The sequence below is a fragment of the Primulina tabacum genome, chromosome 12 (genome assembly GCF_025594145.1).
Source record: "Primulina tabacum isolate GXHZ01 chromosome 12, ASM2559414v2, whole genome shotgun sequence".
NCBI classification, from domain to species: domain Eukaryota; kingdom Viridiplantae; phylum Streptophyta; class Magnoliopsida; order Lamiales; family Gesneriaceae; genus Primulina; species Primulina tabacum.
The window spans coordinates 35,431,879-35,445,961 of NC_134561.1; the positions used below are offsets into that span (position 1 = coordinate 35,431,879).

Consider the following 14,083-nt stretch of genomic DNA (forward strand, 5'->3'; position numbering starts at 1 on the left):
GACCTTGCGATAAGGGTTGACTCTCCTCCCGCCATTACGGATAAGAGTACCTCTGATGAAAAGAGGGAGTTTGAAAGGTGGGAGAGATCGAATCGCATGTGTATGATGATCATGAAGAGGGCCATTCCAGAAACATTCAGGGGCACAATGTCTAGCGACATTGCTACGGCTAAGGCTTTCCTTCAAGACCTCGAAAAGAGGTTTGCTAAAAGTGAAAAGTCTGAAATTGATACACTTTTGGCAAGCCTCGTTTCAATGAGGTACAGGGGTAAGGGCAACATCAGGGAGTACATTATGGAAATGTCTCATCTTATTTCAAGGTTGAAAGCACTGAAGCTTGACCTCTCTGAGGACTTGCTGGTGCATCTGTTTTTGATATCTCTTCCTCCTCAGTTTAACCAGTTCAAGGTGAGCTATAACTGTCAGAAAGAGACTTGGTCTCTGAATGAGCTCATCTCGCACTGTGTCCAGGAAGAGGAAAGGTTGAAGCAAGACAAGACAGAAAGTGCTCATTATGCCTCTACCTCGAAGGTTAAAGGAAATTAACGAAAGGATAAGGAAGCTGCGGATACACAGCCTCCGAAGAAACAACAGAAGAATCCTAGTGATTCTCAAAGTTCTGGTTGTTTTTTCTGTGGCAGTGATGGGCATATGAAGAAGCAATGCAGTAATTATCACGCTTGGCGTGCTAAGAAAGGTATGCTTCTGAATATGGTTTGTTCTGAGGTTAATTTAACTTCAGTGCCTAGACACACGTGGTGGATAGATTCTGGTGCTACAACTCACATCAGTGTGTATATGCAGGGTTGCCTGGATTGCTGAAAACCAAGTGATGCTGAAAGATTCATCTATGTTAGTGACGGCAACAAAGTTGAAGTTGAGGCAATAGGAAAATTTAGATTATTGTTAAAGACTGGAATATATTTGGATCTTTATGAAACATTTGTTGTGCCGTCTTTTAGACGGAATTTGATTTCCATTTCTGCATTGGACAAATTTGGTTATTCTTGTTCTTTTGGAAATGGAATATTCAGTTTGTTTCTCGATTCAAAATTGGTTGGTTCTGGTTCTTTATCAGGATACGATAATCTCTATTCTTTGGATGTTATTGCTTCATTTAATGAATCCCTGCAAACAAGTAGAGGCACTAAAAGAAAATTAACCAGTGAGAATTCAGCTGCGTTATGGCACAAAAGATTGGGTCATATCTCTGAAAAGAGAATAAGGAGACTCGTGTCAGACGAAATCCTCAAACCTTTAGATTACACATATTTTAATAATTGTGTTAATTGTATAAAGGGAAAACAAACCAACAAAAGGAGATTTGAAGCCAACAGGTGTTCAGGCGTCTTAGAACTTATACATACTGATATTTGTGGACCATTCCCTTCGGCTTCTTGGAATGGTCAACAATATTTTATAACGTTCACAGACGATTTTTCAAGATATGGCTTCATTTATCTCATTCATGAAAAGGCACAATCATTGGATGTGTTCAAAAACTATAAAACTGAAGTTGAAAATCAAATTGGCTTAAAGATTAAAAGCGTTAGATCTGACCGTGGTGGTGAATACTATGGTAGATATGACGGTTCAGGTGAACAACGTCCAGGACCTTTTGCTAGATTCCTGGAGGAATGTGGTATCATCCCACAGTACACTATGCCGGGTTCGCCCACTATGAATGGTGTTGCTGAAAGATGAAACAGAACGCTTAAGGACATGGTGAGGAGTATGATCAGTCATTCTACCTTACCAGAATCACTCTGGGGAGAAGCACTAAAGACCGCAGCATATATCCTTAACAGGGTTCCAGCTAAGGCAGCGACCAAAACCCCTTATGAACTTTGGACGGGTAAAAAGCCCAGTCTTAAGCATCTGCACGTTTGGGGATGTCCAGCTGAGGCAATGCCTTACAAGCCTAATGAAAAGAAACTGGACTCAAAGACGGTTAGTTGTTATTTTATTGGATACTCTGAAAGATCCAGGGGGTACAAGTTTTATGATCCCACGAGTAAGTCGATTTTTGAGTCAGGAAATGCCAGGTTCTTTGAGGATGTTGAGTTTGCGGGGGGAGATAAAGTAAGGGATATTGTCTTTGAAGAGGAATATGCAAATATTCCCACAGGTGTCTTGGACATTGATCAGGATCATATTCCTCACTTTGACCAAGACACAATACATGAAGACAATATTATAGATCCTCTCATTCCAGATGAACAAACTCAAGCACCTCCAGAACCTATGCCATTAAGGAGATCCACTAGAGAGCGGAGAAATGCAGTGCCAGATGATTACATTGTATTTCTTCAAGAACATGAGGCAAACATTGGATTGATGGAGGATGATCCTATTAACTTCCGTCAAGCCATGGAAAGTTCTAACTCCCAAAAGTGGAATAATGCCATGAATGAGGAGATAAAGTCCATGAAGGACAATGACGTATGGAATCTTGTCCCATTGCCTAAAGGTACGAAGCCCATTGGTTGCAAATTGATATTTAAAACCAAGAGGGATTCAAAAGGCAATGTGGAAAGATATAAGGCTCGTCTTGTCGCTAAAGGCTTTACACAGAAAGAAGGCATTGATTATAAATAGACTTTCTCTCCGGGTTTTTCGAAAGACTCTTTAAGGATTATAATGGCTTTGGTGGCGCATTTCGATCTTGAGCTTCATCAGATGGATGTAAAAACTGCGTTTCTAAATGGTGACATTGATGAAACGATTTATATGGTGCAGCCAGAAAATTTTGTGTCCAAAGACACAAATAATATGGTTTGCAAATTAAAGAAATCCATCTATGGGTTCAAGCAAGCATCTCGACAATGGTATTTCAAATTTCATCAAGTGATCATCTTGTTTGGTTTTGAGATGAATTTGGTCGATGATTGTGTGTACCATAAGTTCAGTGGGAGTAAGCATATTTTTCTGGCTTTATATGTTGATGACATTCTGCTCGCTAGCAACGATATAGAGTTGTTGCATGAAACCAAGAGATTTCTAGCTAAGAATTTTGAGATGAAGGATCTTGGTGATGCATCTTTTGTACTGGGTATTCAGATACATCGGGATCGTTCTCGGGGTATTCTTGGATTATCTCAGAAAGGCTATATCGAGAAAGTTCTCAAGCGATACGGGATGCAAGATTGTAAACAACAGATACCCCTGTGGCTAAGGGAGACAAATTTAGTCTCAAACAATGCCCAAAGAATGATTTTGAGGAAAAAGAAATGCAGAAGGTTCCTTATGCATCTGCAGTGGGGAATCTGATGTATGCTCAGGTTTGTACACGTCCAGATATTGCGTACGTGACAGGAATGTTGGGACGATATTTAAGTAATCCAGGAGTGGAACATTGGAAAGCAGTCAAAAGGGTTTTACGGTACCTACAGAGAACAAAAGATTACATGCTCATATATCGGAGGTTGAATCAGCTTGAGATCATTGGGTATACTGACTCCGATTTTGCTGGATGCCAAGATAGTATGAAATCTACGTTGGGCTACATCTATCTCCTTGCTGGAGGTGCCATTTCCTAGAAGAGTGCTAAACAGTCACTTATAGCCTCTTCCACCATGGCAGCTGAGTTTGTAGCGTGTTATGAGACATCCAATCATGGAATATGGCTGTAAAATTTTGTCACGGGACTGCGCATTGTTGATGGCATTGAAAGGCCACTAAGATTACATTGTGACAATAAATCAGCAGTTATGTATTCCAATAACAACAGAAGCTTGACGAAGTCAAAACACATTGACATCAAGTTTCTGGTTGTTAAAGAAAGAATTCAGAGTGGAAAGTTGTCTATTGAGCATATCGGTACAAACTCCATGGTTGCGGATCCGCTTACTAAGGGACTACCACCCAAACAGTTTTATGAGCATACTGCTAGTATGGGTGTTATGTCAATTGAGGAAATCCAGTTTTAGTGGGAGTTTGTTATTTTAAATGCTTTTCAATTGTAGACATTTTCAGTTACAGTTATGTAAATTTATTTTCTGCAGAAATAAATTTCAAGTTAAGTCACACTCTAATTATGATTTAAAGTTTGATCTCGATAATGTTAAAGGGAGGACCAGTTGGAAATAGGCATGTTACGGTCACATTGCATGAAATTTCCATGCTACACATCCACTTCATGATCCATGTCATTCAGTTGTGTTGGCATATGTGACCATTGATGGGTCTAGTTACCTTGAGTGTAGCGAACACTGCTTTGATCCTATGTTGATGTGATTGATGGACCGGATTGGTTATAGATACATTTCGGAATGACAACAATTTTGAGCTCATAAGGTTATTTTTACAAACATAATTATAAAGTTGCACATATAGCCCAAGTGGGAGATTGTTGGATCAATTTATTTATATGGGCTTATATGTGAATAATTATGTATTGTGGGTTGTCTATTAAGTTAAGCCCAAAATAAATTGATCAATTAATGTTTCGGGTTATTGGGCTTTAATGTATCTAATGGGCTGTGGGCCTTTAATGTGTAGAGACATAAGTGTAATTTCTGTTTTTATGATGGGCTAAAACAGAAATATCAGAAGATATTGATAAACATTATCTATAAATATGGGTCATGGTCCCCAGATCTCGCGTTGTCACTTTCACTATTCTCTCCCCCAGTAAGAAAATAGTTCTGAAGAGAAACTAAAGGATTCTCTCAAGGAAAGAGCGCGTAGATCTGGAAGATCAAGACACGTTATAAAGAATTCAGGATTATGGCTTCAGGTACGCTTCCGCTTAAGTTTTCAGTCAAATTCTTGATGATTTATCATGATGGATTCTGCGGTTTATGGGTTTTCCCCAACACTATGCGTATTTTGATTATATTTTCATTAATTCATTAACATAGGGCACTTCATCAGAACAGTCTTCATGGTTTCATTCCCTATGAAATTGCAAATTGTTCCGAACTCAGAGCTTTGTAAGTGGAAAAGCGTCCCCCTTTTCATTTTCTGAGTTATGTTTTGTGTATTTTTCAATGTGTTTTTTTTACCCTGTTTTTTTCAATGTGTAAGGTTTAATTTCTTGAAATTAAAACTGTTTACGTGGGTATCTTGGGGCTAACTATTTCAAGGAGGCATACCCTCAAATTTTGTAAACCTTTCTCTGTTGACTATATTGTAAGAACTTTGTATTTTTTCATCTGTTAATCACAAGCCCTGTTGTTTGATTAAAGTGTTCGAGTGATCGATATTAATTATCGTTATACAGGGATTTGTCTAGCAATACACTTAGAGGTGCCATACCCTCTTCGTTAGGACGATTAGCCCGATTGAAATATCTGTAAGTTGACTAGCACTGCTTTCATCATTTCCGTGCTTTGATTTTTTAGGCAAATTTGTTCAAGGTAAAGCTATGAATTTTTGACACTCTTAATTAATTTCTTCAGGAACTTGTCTACAAACTTCTTGTCAGGTGAAATCTCCGAAGTTGGAGTGCTAAGCAAGTTTGGAAACTCGTCGTAAGTCCCTTTTTACCATAAGTTGAAAATGAAATATTATTGCAAATTATTATTGGATCATCAAATTTGTGAGCAACCAGATTGTTTTTCTTATGTTTGTAGGTTTTCACCGATAAGAACCTTTTATTTTGTCATCCTTAGGTAAAGTTGAAGATTTTGACACTGATCTGCATATCTATGCTCGTGCACAGGTTTACTGGTAACTTAGATCTCTGTGGCCGACAAGCGGGCAAGCCATGCTGAACCTCACTAGGATTCCCTGCTATATTGCCTCATGCTGCCAATGATGAAGCAGTAGGTATTAACATCATCATTAGACAATAGGATTGCAACCTAATTATTGACTTTAAACTGAAGTTCTAAAGTTCCCATTTGAAAATACACTTCTCTATCCAGTGCCCGAGGGACGATCCTTCCACTTCAACAAAGGAGCTGTGATTGGTGCAATATCTGCGTTAGGGCTTGCGTTTATTTTGCTTTCTGGCTTTCTCTGGATTTGGTTACTGTCAAAGAAAGAAAGGGCTATTAAGATATATACCGAAGTGAAGAAGCAAATCTACAAAGAACCAAGTAAAAAAGATTCCTATAAAAATATTGCAAAATTTTCAATCTTCTACTTGGTCTTTCATGGTTTGTTTTTCTTGTTATTTTTCTAGGTGCCAAGCTTATCACTTTCCATGGTGATCTTCCATACCCTTCTTGTGAGCTAGTATAAAAAATTGAATCCCTTAACGAAGAGGATATTGTCGGTGCTGGGGAGGATTTGGGACTGTGTATAGAATGGTTATGAACGATTGTGGAACATTTGCTGTCAAGAAAGTTGATCGTACACGAGAAGGTTCAGATCAAGTTTTCGAGAGGGAGCTGGATATCTTGGGTAGCGTCAAGCATATTAATCTAGTCAACCTCAGAGGTTACTGTAGGCTTCCCACAGCAAAGCTCCTGATCTCTGACCATTTATCCATGGGTAGCTTAGACGATTTCTTGCATGGTATGCTTTCGACTTTTCTCCTCGAACCACTAAATTTAAGTCAAATAGTTACTTGTAAGAAAGATTCTATGCTATCATTGACCTTTTGCGTGGCTTTTAGAATAATATTGGGTAGAGAACCGATCCTTGAATTGGGGTGGGTGCTCGATTAAGGATCGCCATGGGTTCTGCGAGAGGATTAGCTTACCTACATCATGATTGCTGCCCTAAAATAGTTCATCGTGATATAAAGTCTAGCAATATACTACTCGACGAGAACCTTGAGCCTCATGTTTCGGACTTTGGTCTTGCCAAACCGTTGGTTGATGAGGATGCTCATGTCACAACTGTTGTTGTCACGCCCCGGGACGGGGGTTGGTTGACATTGGCGTTGCTTTTAAATTTACATTCGAAAAAAACAAGACTCAGAAGCACAAAATTCAGAAACCAGTCTTTTTATTCATAAATACTGAATATCTCAATGTCTGATACAAACTCAAATGTTTTACAGCGGAAATGTAAACCGAACATAATACTGTCTTAACAGATGCAGCAGAATCTAATTACATAATTCAGAACTGAGAAAAATAACAATCTTCTTCACCAGCCCCAAAATTGATGTTGTTCTTCTTCTTTTAACAATTCTTCCTCGCTCTTATCTGAGATGGATTTGGTGGGTGAGTGATATGGTTGTCACTCAGTAAGTGGGGGCGAGAATAACTCCCAGTTTTCGAAATCATTTTCATACAGAAACAGTAACACGAATAATATACAGAAATTATTATTTTCATAACAGAAATCAGTAATCAGAAATCAGTATTCAGTATTCAGTATTCAGTAATCAGTAATCAGAAATTTAACAAGTACGCACTGAGCACGTTCGTGAATTTCATGGCTAAACTGATATCAGTCCCCTATATGTTCTCTTCTCTAAGGGGTGATGCTAGTAATCAGTAATGTTCAGAATATATATTCCTACCATTAGTTTACTAGGTTTCAGTGCTTCAAAATTCAGATATCAGAAATCGATTAGACATAAACTTTGCTTTAAAACATAAATCATCAAACTGGATTCAAGATACTTATACATAAGCCCACTTACAGTAATTTGCTGGAGAGTTTCGGTTGAAGTCTGGAAATAGGCTTGCTCTCGCTACTGGTTTCTACTGCTCGAAAATAAGCACTCTCTTATCTCAGAAAAATTCAAGTGATAACTCAAGATTTGTGTAACACCAATTCAGAGGTTTGAGGGTGTTATATATAGGCAAAATTCTGACTGTTAGCCTCCCAATTAATGGCCATAATCTGCCATTAACAAGCTTTATTCCGTGTTAAATGCTTCAGTTACAAGTCATGGGCTGAATTAGTAACTGTCTGCTGGAATTTCGTGCTTCTGCTGCTGGATTTTATCTGTTGTCTGCTGCTGGATTTTATCTGTTGTTTGATGCTGGATTCTAATATGCTGGAAAAATACCAGCTTCTGAAATATCAGCTTCTGCTGGAATTTTGCATTGCTGCTGGAATGCAGGAAATTCGGGTTCTCACAGTTGTTGCAGGAACATTTGGTTACCTGGCTCCAGGTTTGTTCTACATGTTTAATGCACTAAAATTTCCGAGTCTCATGACTAATGATCATTGATTGCTCTACAAAGTATACCAAAACCGTCGCAAAATTAGGTGATGGTTTTTTAAAAACCATCGCTAACTGCTAATTTTTTTGTAGTGGCGGCCTACCACTTGTGAATGTAATTTAATATCCACGTAACTCTTGCTCTAATGACTGACTGACATCTAATTTGTTTTTAATTTCAAAATTTTGACTCCATCGTGTGGTTTCTTGAATTCCTCCTCCGATTATAACAAATTCATTTATTTATTCGAACAAATTCACTAAACAATATATTTTAAATATCAATTAGTTATGTTTGAGTCATTTTTTCAATTACTAACTCGAATACAAATCCTCTAATTCAAATCAATTTGATTACTTTGATGTATTTATGTTGGATGCATTTGTTCATTTATATAGCTACAATGATAGTAATGATGTATTTAAAATACAAGATATACGCTCATATGAAATCCTTTATCTTAAATTTTAAAATAATAATTTGGTCCAAGAATTTAAATTAGTCCAATGGGCTTTGGTAAATGGGAAATTGTGTTACAAACTCATGGCCTCAACACATAGAACATTCATCAAGTGGACCATAAACATCTACTACATGTAGATGGACCACAACATTAAGTATGACACATAAAAAAACTGCATATAATAATATAATTAATTATTTTGCAAAAGGGCCGAACCACTGATTGAGCTGAGCATCTCCAGAATCACCTGGGAGCCACCACCACCTTTCACTGCATTAGCATTTATAAAATAATTATCCATGAGATCAATACTTTCTAAATTCTCAAAATTATACAAAATATCTTATTTAAAAATGGGTCCGTCAACAAACCAAGATACATCATATATATATGATTACAAAAAAAATAACACAAGGGAACAACATATATAACCAAGAAAATTAAATGTTCATAAAGCATCCTAACATTGATGTGGAAAAAAGATCACCCAAGTTTGGTTTATCATGTACCGAGACATTCTTCAAACAACAACATTAAAAAAAAACACAACTCGTAACAAAACTTACAAGCGGAACCAACAGTAGGAAATAATTTCAAGAGACATTTGTGCATGAGATTGCATTACCTTAGTTCCCCCTCAACCCACTCGGGAACCCGAATTTTGCGACCCTTCCCCGGTCTTTTCCTTGGCACAGACGTGTGACTGGCGGCTGTATTCTTTACTGAAAATGTAAAGTGTGAAAAATCACAATGACTTTCACCTAAATACGAAAAATATATACCAAAATTTTTTCAGCTTTCGGAGTGAGAGTTGTTGATTACTGACGAGAGGTACCCAAAACTCATCTGCCAAATGAGTAGGTATTAAAGCATACCCTGCACATCCAAAACTTTCACCATAGCTGTTTTGCAACACAAAAAAATTTGTAACTTCGTCATCAATCTGAATCCTTGCATTTCCCACTATCACCACCACATGCGCACATCTTCATCTTCACTAGTTAATTCATTTTCAGAAGGTCTCATATATATAACCTAAAAAAACATTTTTTTTCTGTTACATGAAAAAAAATTCATGTGCCTTTATAGCAGAAGTGGCATGCATAGAAATGAACTGCATGAAATTGAAGTTAGAAGCGGAAGGCACCACAAAATATTTTTTGGACGTACAAGATGTTTTTGAAAATTTGTACAATTTGTATTACGACGAGGAAAAATTGAAGGACGAACTTGGCAGAGGCGGCGCTTCCATGGATGATGTGTTTCAATATGCCATAGACCTCGGTCTCATAGTTACTAGCCAATGCAGGAACCCCCTTATCAAAAACTTGTACTCTCGTTCTTGTCGATGTGTAAGAAAATATGGATAATAATACATAAATTTTGTACATTTATATGAAACTTATATCTCTTATCATCTTTTCAGCAAAAAAGACAGACGATTCTATCTTGAAGCTGGAGAAGCATTTGAATATGCTGGCCACACCCCAATATCCATTTTTAGATAAGATATTTTGTATAATTTTGAGAATTTAGAAAGTATTGATCCCGTGGATAATTATTTTATAAATGCTAATGCAGTGAAAGGTGGTGGCGGCTCCGCAGGTGATTCTGGAGATGCTCAGCTCAATCAGTGGTTCGACCCTTTTGCAAAATAATTAATTATATTATTATATGCAGTTTTTTTATGTGTCATACTTAATGTTGTGGTCCATCTACATGTAGTAGATGTTTATGGTCCACTTGATGAATGTTCTATGTGTTGAGGCCATGAGTTTGTGACACAATTTCCCATTTACCAAAGCTCGTTGGACTAATTTAAATTATTGGACCAAATTATTATTTTAAGATTAAGGATTTCATATGAAGCGTATATCTTATATTTTAAATACATCATTACTATCATTGTAGCTATATAAATGAACAAATGCATCCAACATAAATCCATCAAATTGATTTGAATTAGAGGATTTGTATTCGAGTTAGTAATTGAAAAAATGACTCAAACATAACTAATTGATATTTAAAATATATTGTTTAGTGAATTTGTTCGAATAAATAAATGAATTTGTTATAATCAGGAGGAGGAATTCAAGAAACCACATGATGGAGTCAAAATTTTGAAATTAAAAACAAATTAGATGTCAGTCAGTCATTAGAGCAAGAGCTACGTGTATATTAAATTACATTCACAAGTGGTAGGCCGCCACTACAAAAAAATTAGCAGTTAGCGACGGTTTTTAAAAAACCACCACCTAATTTTGCGACAGTTTTGGTATCTTTTGTAGAGCAATCAACGATCATTAGTCATGAGACTCAGAAATCTTAGTGCATTAAACACGTAGAACAAACCTGGAAGCCAGGTAACCAAATGTTCCTGCAACAACATTTGTGACATTGAGCATCCTCATCAACCAACGGTTTGGCAAGACCAATGTCCGAAACATGAGGCTCAAGGTTCTCGTCGAGTAGTATATTGCTAGACTTTATATCACGATGAACTATTTTATGGCAGCAATCATGATGTAGGTAAGCTTCTGCTCTAATTTAATATGAACAACAATCTTCTAATTATGTTTGTCTTCATGCAAAATAATATAAATAAGGTAACATAATTAATAGGTAAATTTGATTATTTATCGTAATCTATGGCCAAAATAGTTATGGTAATTCATAGGAGAGATTTTTAAAAACTAAGGTCAAATTTCATTATAAGTATTTATAGTATGAGACCTTTTTTTTTTATAGTAGAATAATTAATAAAAGAAATTCATTTATGTTTATCACCATCATTATTGAATAAACATAAAAATATATTAATAACAATTTTGACAATTTCTTCATACATACGTAGAAAGTATTTTTTCTCATGGATTATTATTTTATAAATGCTAATGTAGGGAAAGCTGATCCTGCAGATGCTCAATCATGGCTTCGAAGACCCGCGTGAGAGCCAGGATCTACTTTAAAGCTAGAGACCTACCCCAAAATTAATTGCATTTATCGTTCTTTTTCAAACAATATTCCTAAAATTAGGGTAGACAATATATTTAATATGAATATATACACTATTTTCGTACAATATTTTTATCCTCCAGATATATATTTGTTATTATTGTTCTTAAAGTGCCTCTGACAACTTCAACTGACCCGTACCAGCTCTTCTGCAGCAAGTTAAAATGAGGTTTTCGCTTTTCTTCTTCTTTTAATCGGGAAATCAAAGAATAATAGAAGAATTATGAGGGACGAACATATATGGAATAAAAGACATGAAATGAGTAGTGTACGATCGAGTTTTCAAAAACAGAAACATCATTAGGTACTAAATACTTCTTAATTACGGCTACTTAGGACAGCAATATAAATTTGTCTTGGGGTATCCAACAAAAAAAAAAGGCTAGATGTGACATAGTTGGGCTTGAGTCTTGAAATATAAATTTATATTTATATTTGAGATGTTAATAAATTTGTATTATGAAGTTTAAGTTTACCACGTGGTTTTTTTTAATAGTTTAATCTGATAAACCATGCATGGCTATATATATACAATTTGTACGAACATCTTAGTAACATGCGTATGGTTTTGTATATAATTTGTAGTGCGTTAGTATATATCTTAATATAATTTTAGTATGAATTAATGTATAATGATATTATAATTTCTTGATAATTTAATATGAACTACGATCTTCTAATTATGTTTGTCTTCATGAAAATGAAATAAGGTAACATAATTAATAGGTAAATTTGATTATTTATCTTAATCTATGGGCAAAATAGTTATGGTAATTCATAGGAGATCTTTTTAAAAACTAAGGTCAAATTTCATTATAAGTATTTATAGTATGAGACATTTTTTTTTTGGATTTTATAGTAGGATAATTAATAAAAGAAATCCTTTATGTTTATCACCATCATTATTGAATAAACATAAAAATATATAAATAACAATTTTGAGAATTTCTTCAGATGTACGTAGAAAGTATTTTTTCCCATGGATGACTATTTTATAAATGCTAATGCAGGGAAAACTGATCCTGCAGATGCTCAATCATGGCTTCGAAAACCCGCGTGAGAGCCAGGTCTACTTTAAAGCTGGAGACCTACCCCAAAATTAATTGCATTTATCGTTCCTTTTCAAACAATCTTCCTAAAAATTAAGGTAGACAATACATTTGATGTGAACATATACAAGATTTTCCTACAATACTTTTATCCTCCAGATATATATTTATTATTATTGTCCTTAAAGTGCCTCTGACAACCTCAACCGCCCCCTACCAGCTCTTCTGCACAAGTTAAAATGAGGTTTTCGCTTTTCTTCTTCTTTTATTCGGGAAATCAAAGAATAATAGAAGAATTATGAGGGACGAACATATATGGAATCAAAAGACATGAAACGATTAATATACGATCGAGTTTTCAAAAACTTTTAGTCTTGTTAAGATTGGCACTTGGACCTAACTCAACCCAAAAGCTAGCTTAAGGGGGGAGGATTGTCCAAGCCCATATATACAACTCCGATGTTATTTATCCAACCGATGTGGGACAATTAACACACCCCTCTCACGCCCAGGAATGAACATCTGGCGCGTGGAGTTTACAAATGACCCAATTATGGGCAGAACGGGTGGCCTAATTATAGGCAGTCCAACACATAACGGTGAAACCTGGGCTTTGATATCATGTTAAGATTGACACTTGGACCTAACTCAACCCGAAAAGCTAGCTCAAGGGGGGAGGATTGTCCAAGCCCATATATACAACTCCGATGTTATTTATCCAACCGATGTAGGACAATTAACAAGTCTTGATAAAACTTTAGTTCATGTCATCATGTGGTGTGTAGCAGCAGAACTTTGCTACAAATTTTTATTTATACTAAACTAATGTTGTAGTCCACAAATAATTTAAAGAATTACATATTTACTGCCAACTTCTTTTAACAATCTGTCACTACATTTTAAATCTTCATTCTATTTTGACTCTTAATAAATAATTAGTGTCACCTCGAACACATTGCATAATTTTTCATGTATTATTTTTAAATTTTAGATTTATTTAATCTAGGAATGATATGATTATTTTAAAAAACCTAGATATAGTACTAGAGATAGATAAGCTACGAATTTATTAAAATATATTTTATGAAACTTTTTATCAAATAAAATTTACATTGTGCATTTAGATATTTTTGAGCGACGTTTTTTTTTTTTTTAAAAAAAAAAAGAGTTGGCCGATAGTTTTGAAAGAATGAAAAGTCACTTTAATATTGTTTATTTGATCATATATGTCACTTTTCCATGTTCAAAATACTGTATATCTTAAAATATTTTTAATATTGCATGCACAATATTTCAATAATATCTATATTTTGAGAAGAAATTAAGTTCAATAAACTCACCGATGTAATGTAGCGCACTCAATATAATTTTATTCACTCAGAAAATTATCTTTACGTATAAAGTATGTTTATATATATATATATATATATATATATATATATATTTCATTATAAGTATTTATAGTATGAGACTTTTTTTCT

The 14,083-nt window shown here is 35.3% G+C and overlaps 1 long non-coding RNA gene and 1 pseudogene across 1 annotated transcript; one reads left to right on the top strand and one right to left on the bottom strand.

Annotated features, from left to right (window-relative positions):
* The first annotated feature begins 5,219 nt into the window (after positions 1–5,219).
* On the top strand, positions 5,220–6,794 carry LOC142520394 (LRR receptor-like serine/threonine-protein kinase FEI 1; annotated as a pseudogene).
* Positions 6,795–7,052: 258 nt separating this feature from the next.
* LOC142520699 (uncharacterized) lies at positions 7,053–9,584 on the bottom strand. Its single transcript, XR_012813972.1, has 3 exons — positions 9,321–9,584; positions 7,919–9,260; positions 7,053–7,864 (listed from the first exon to the last, which is right to left on the bottom strand). It is a non-coding gene; the product is annotated as an uncharacterized LOC142520699 (long non-coding RNA).
* Positions 9,585–14,083: the final 4,499 nt, after the last annotated feature.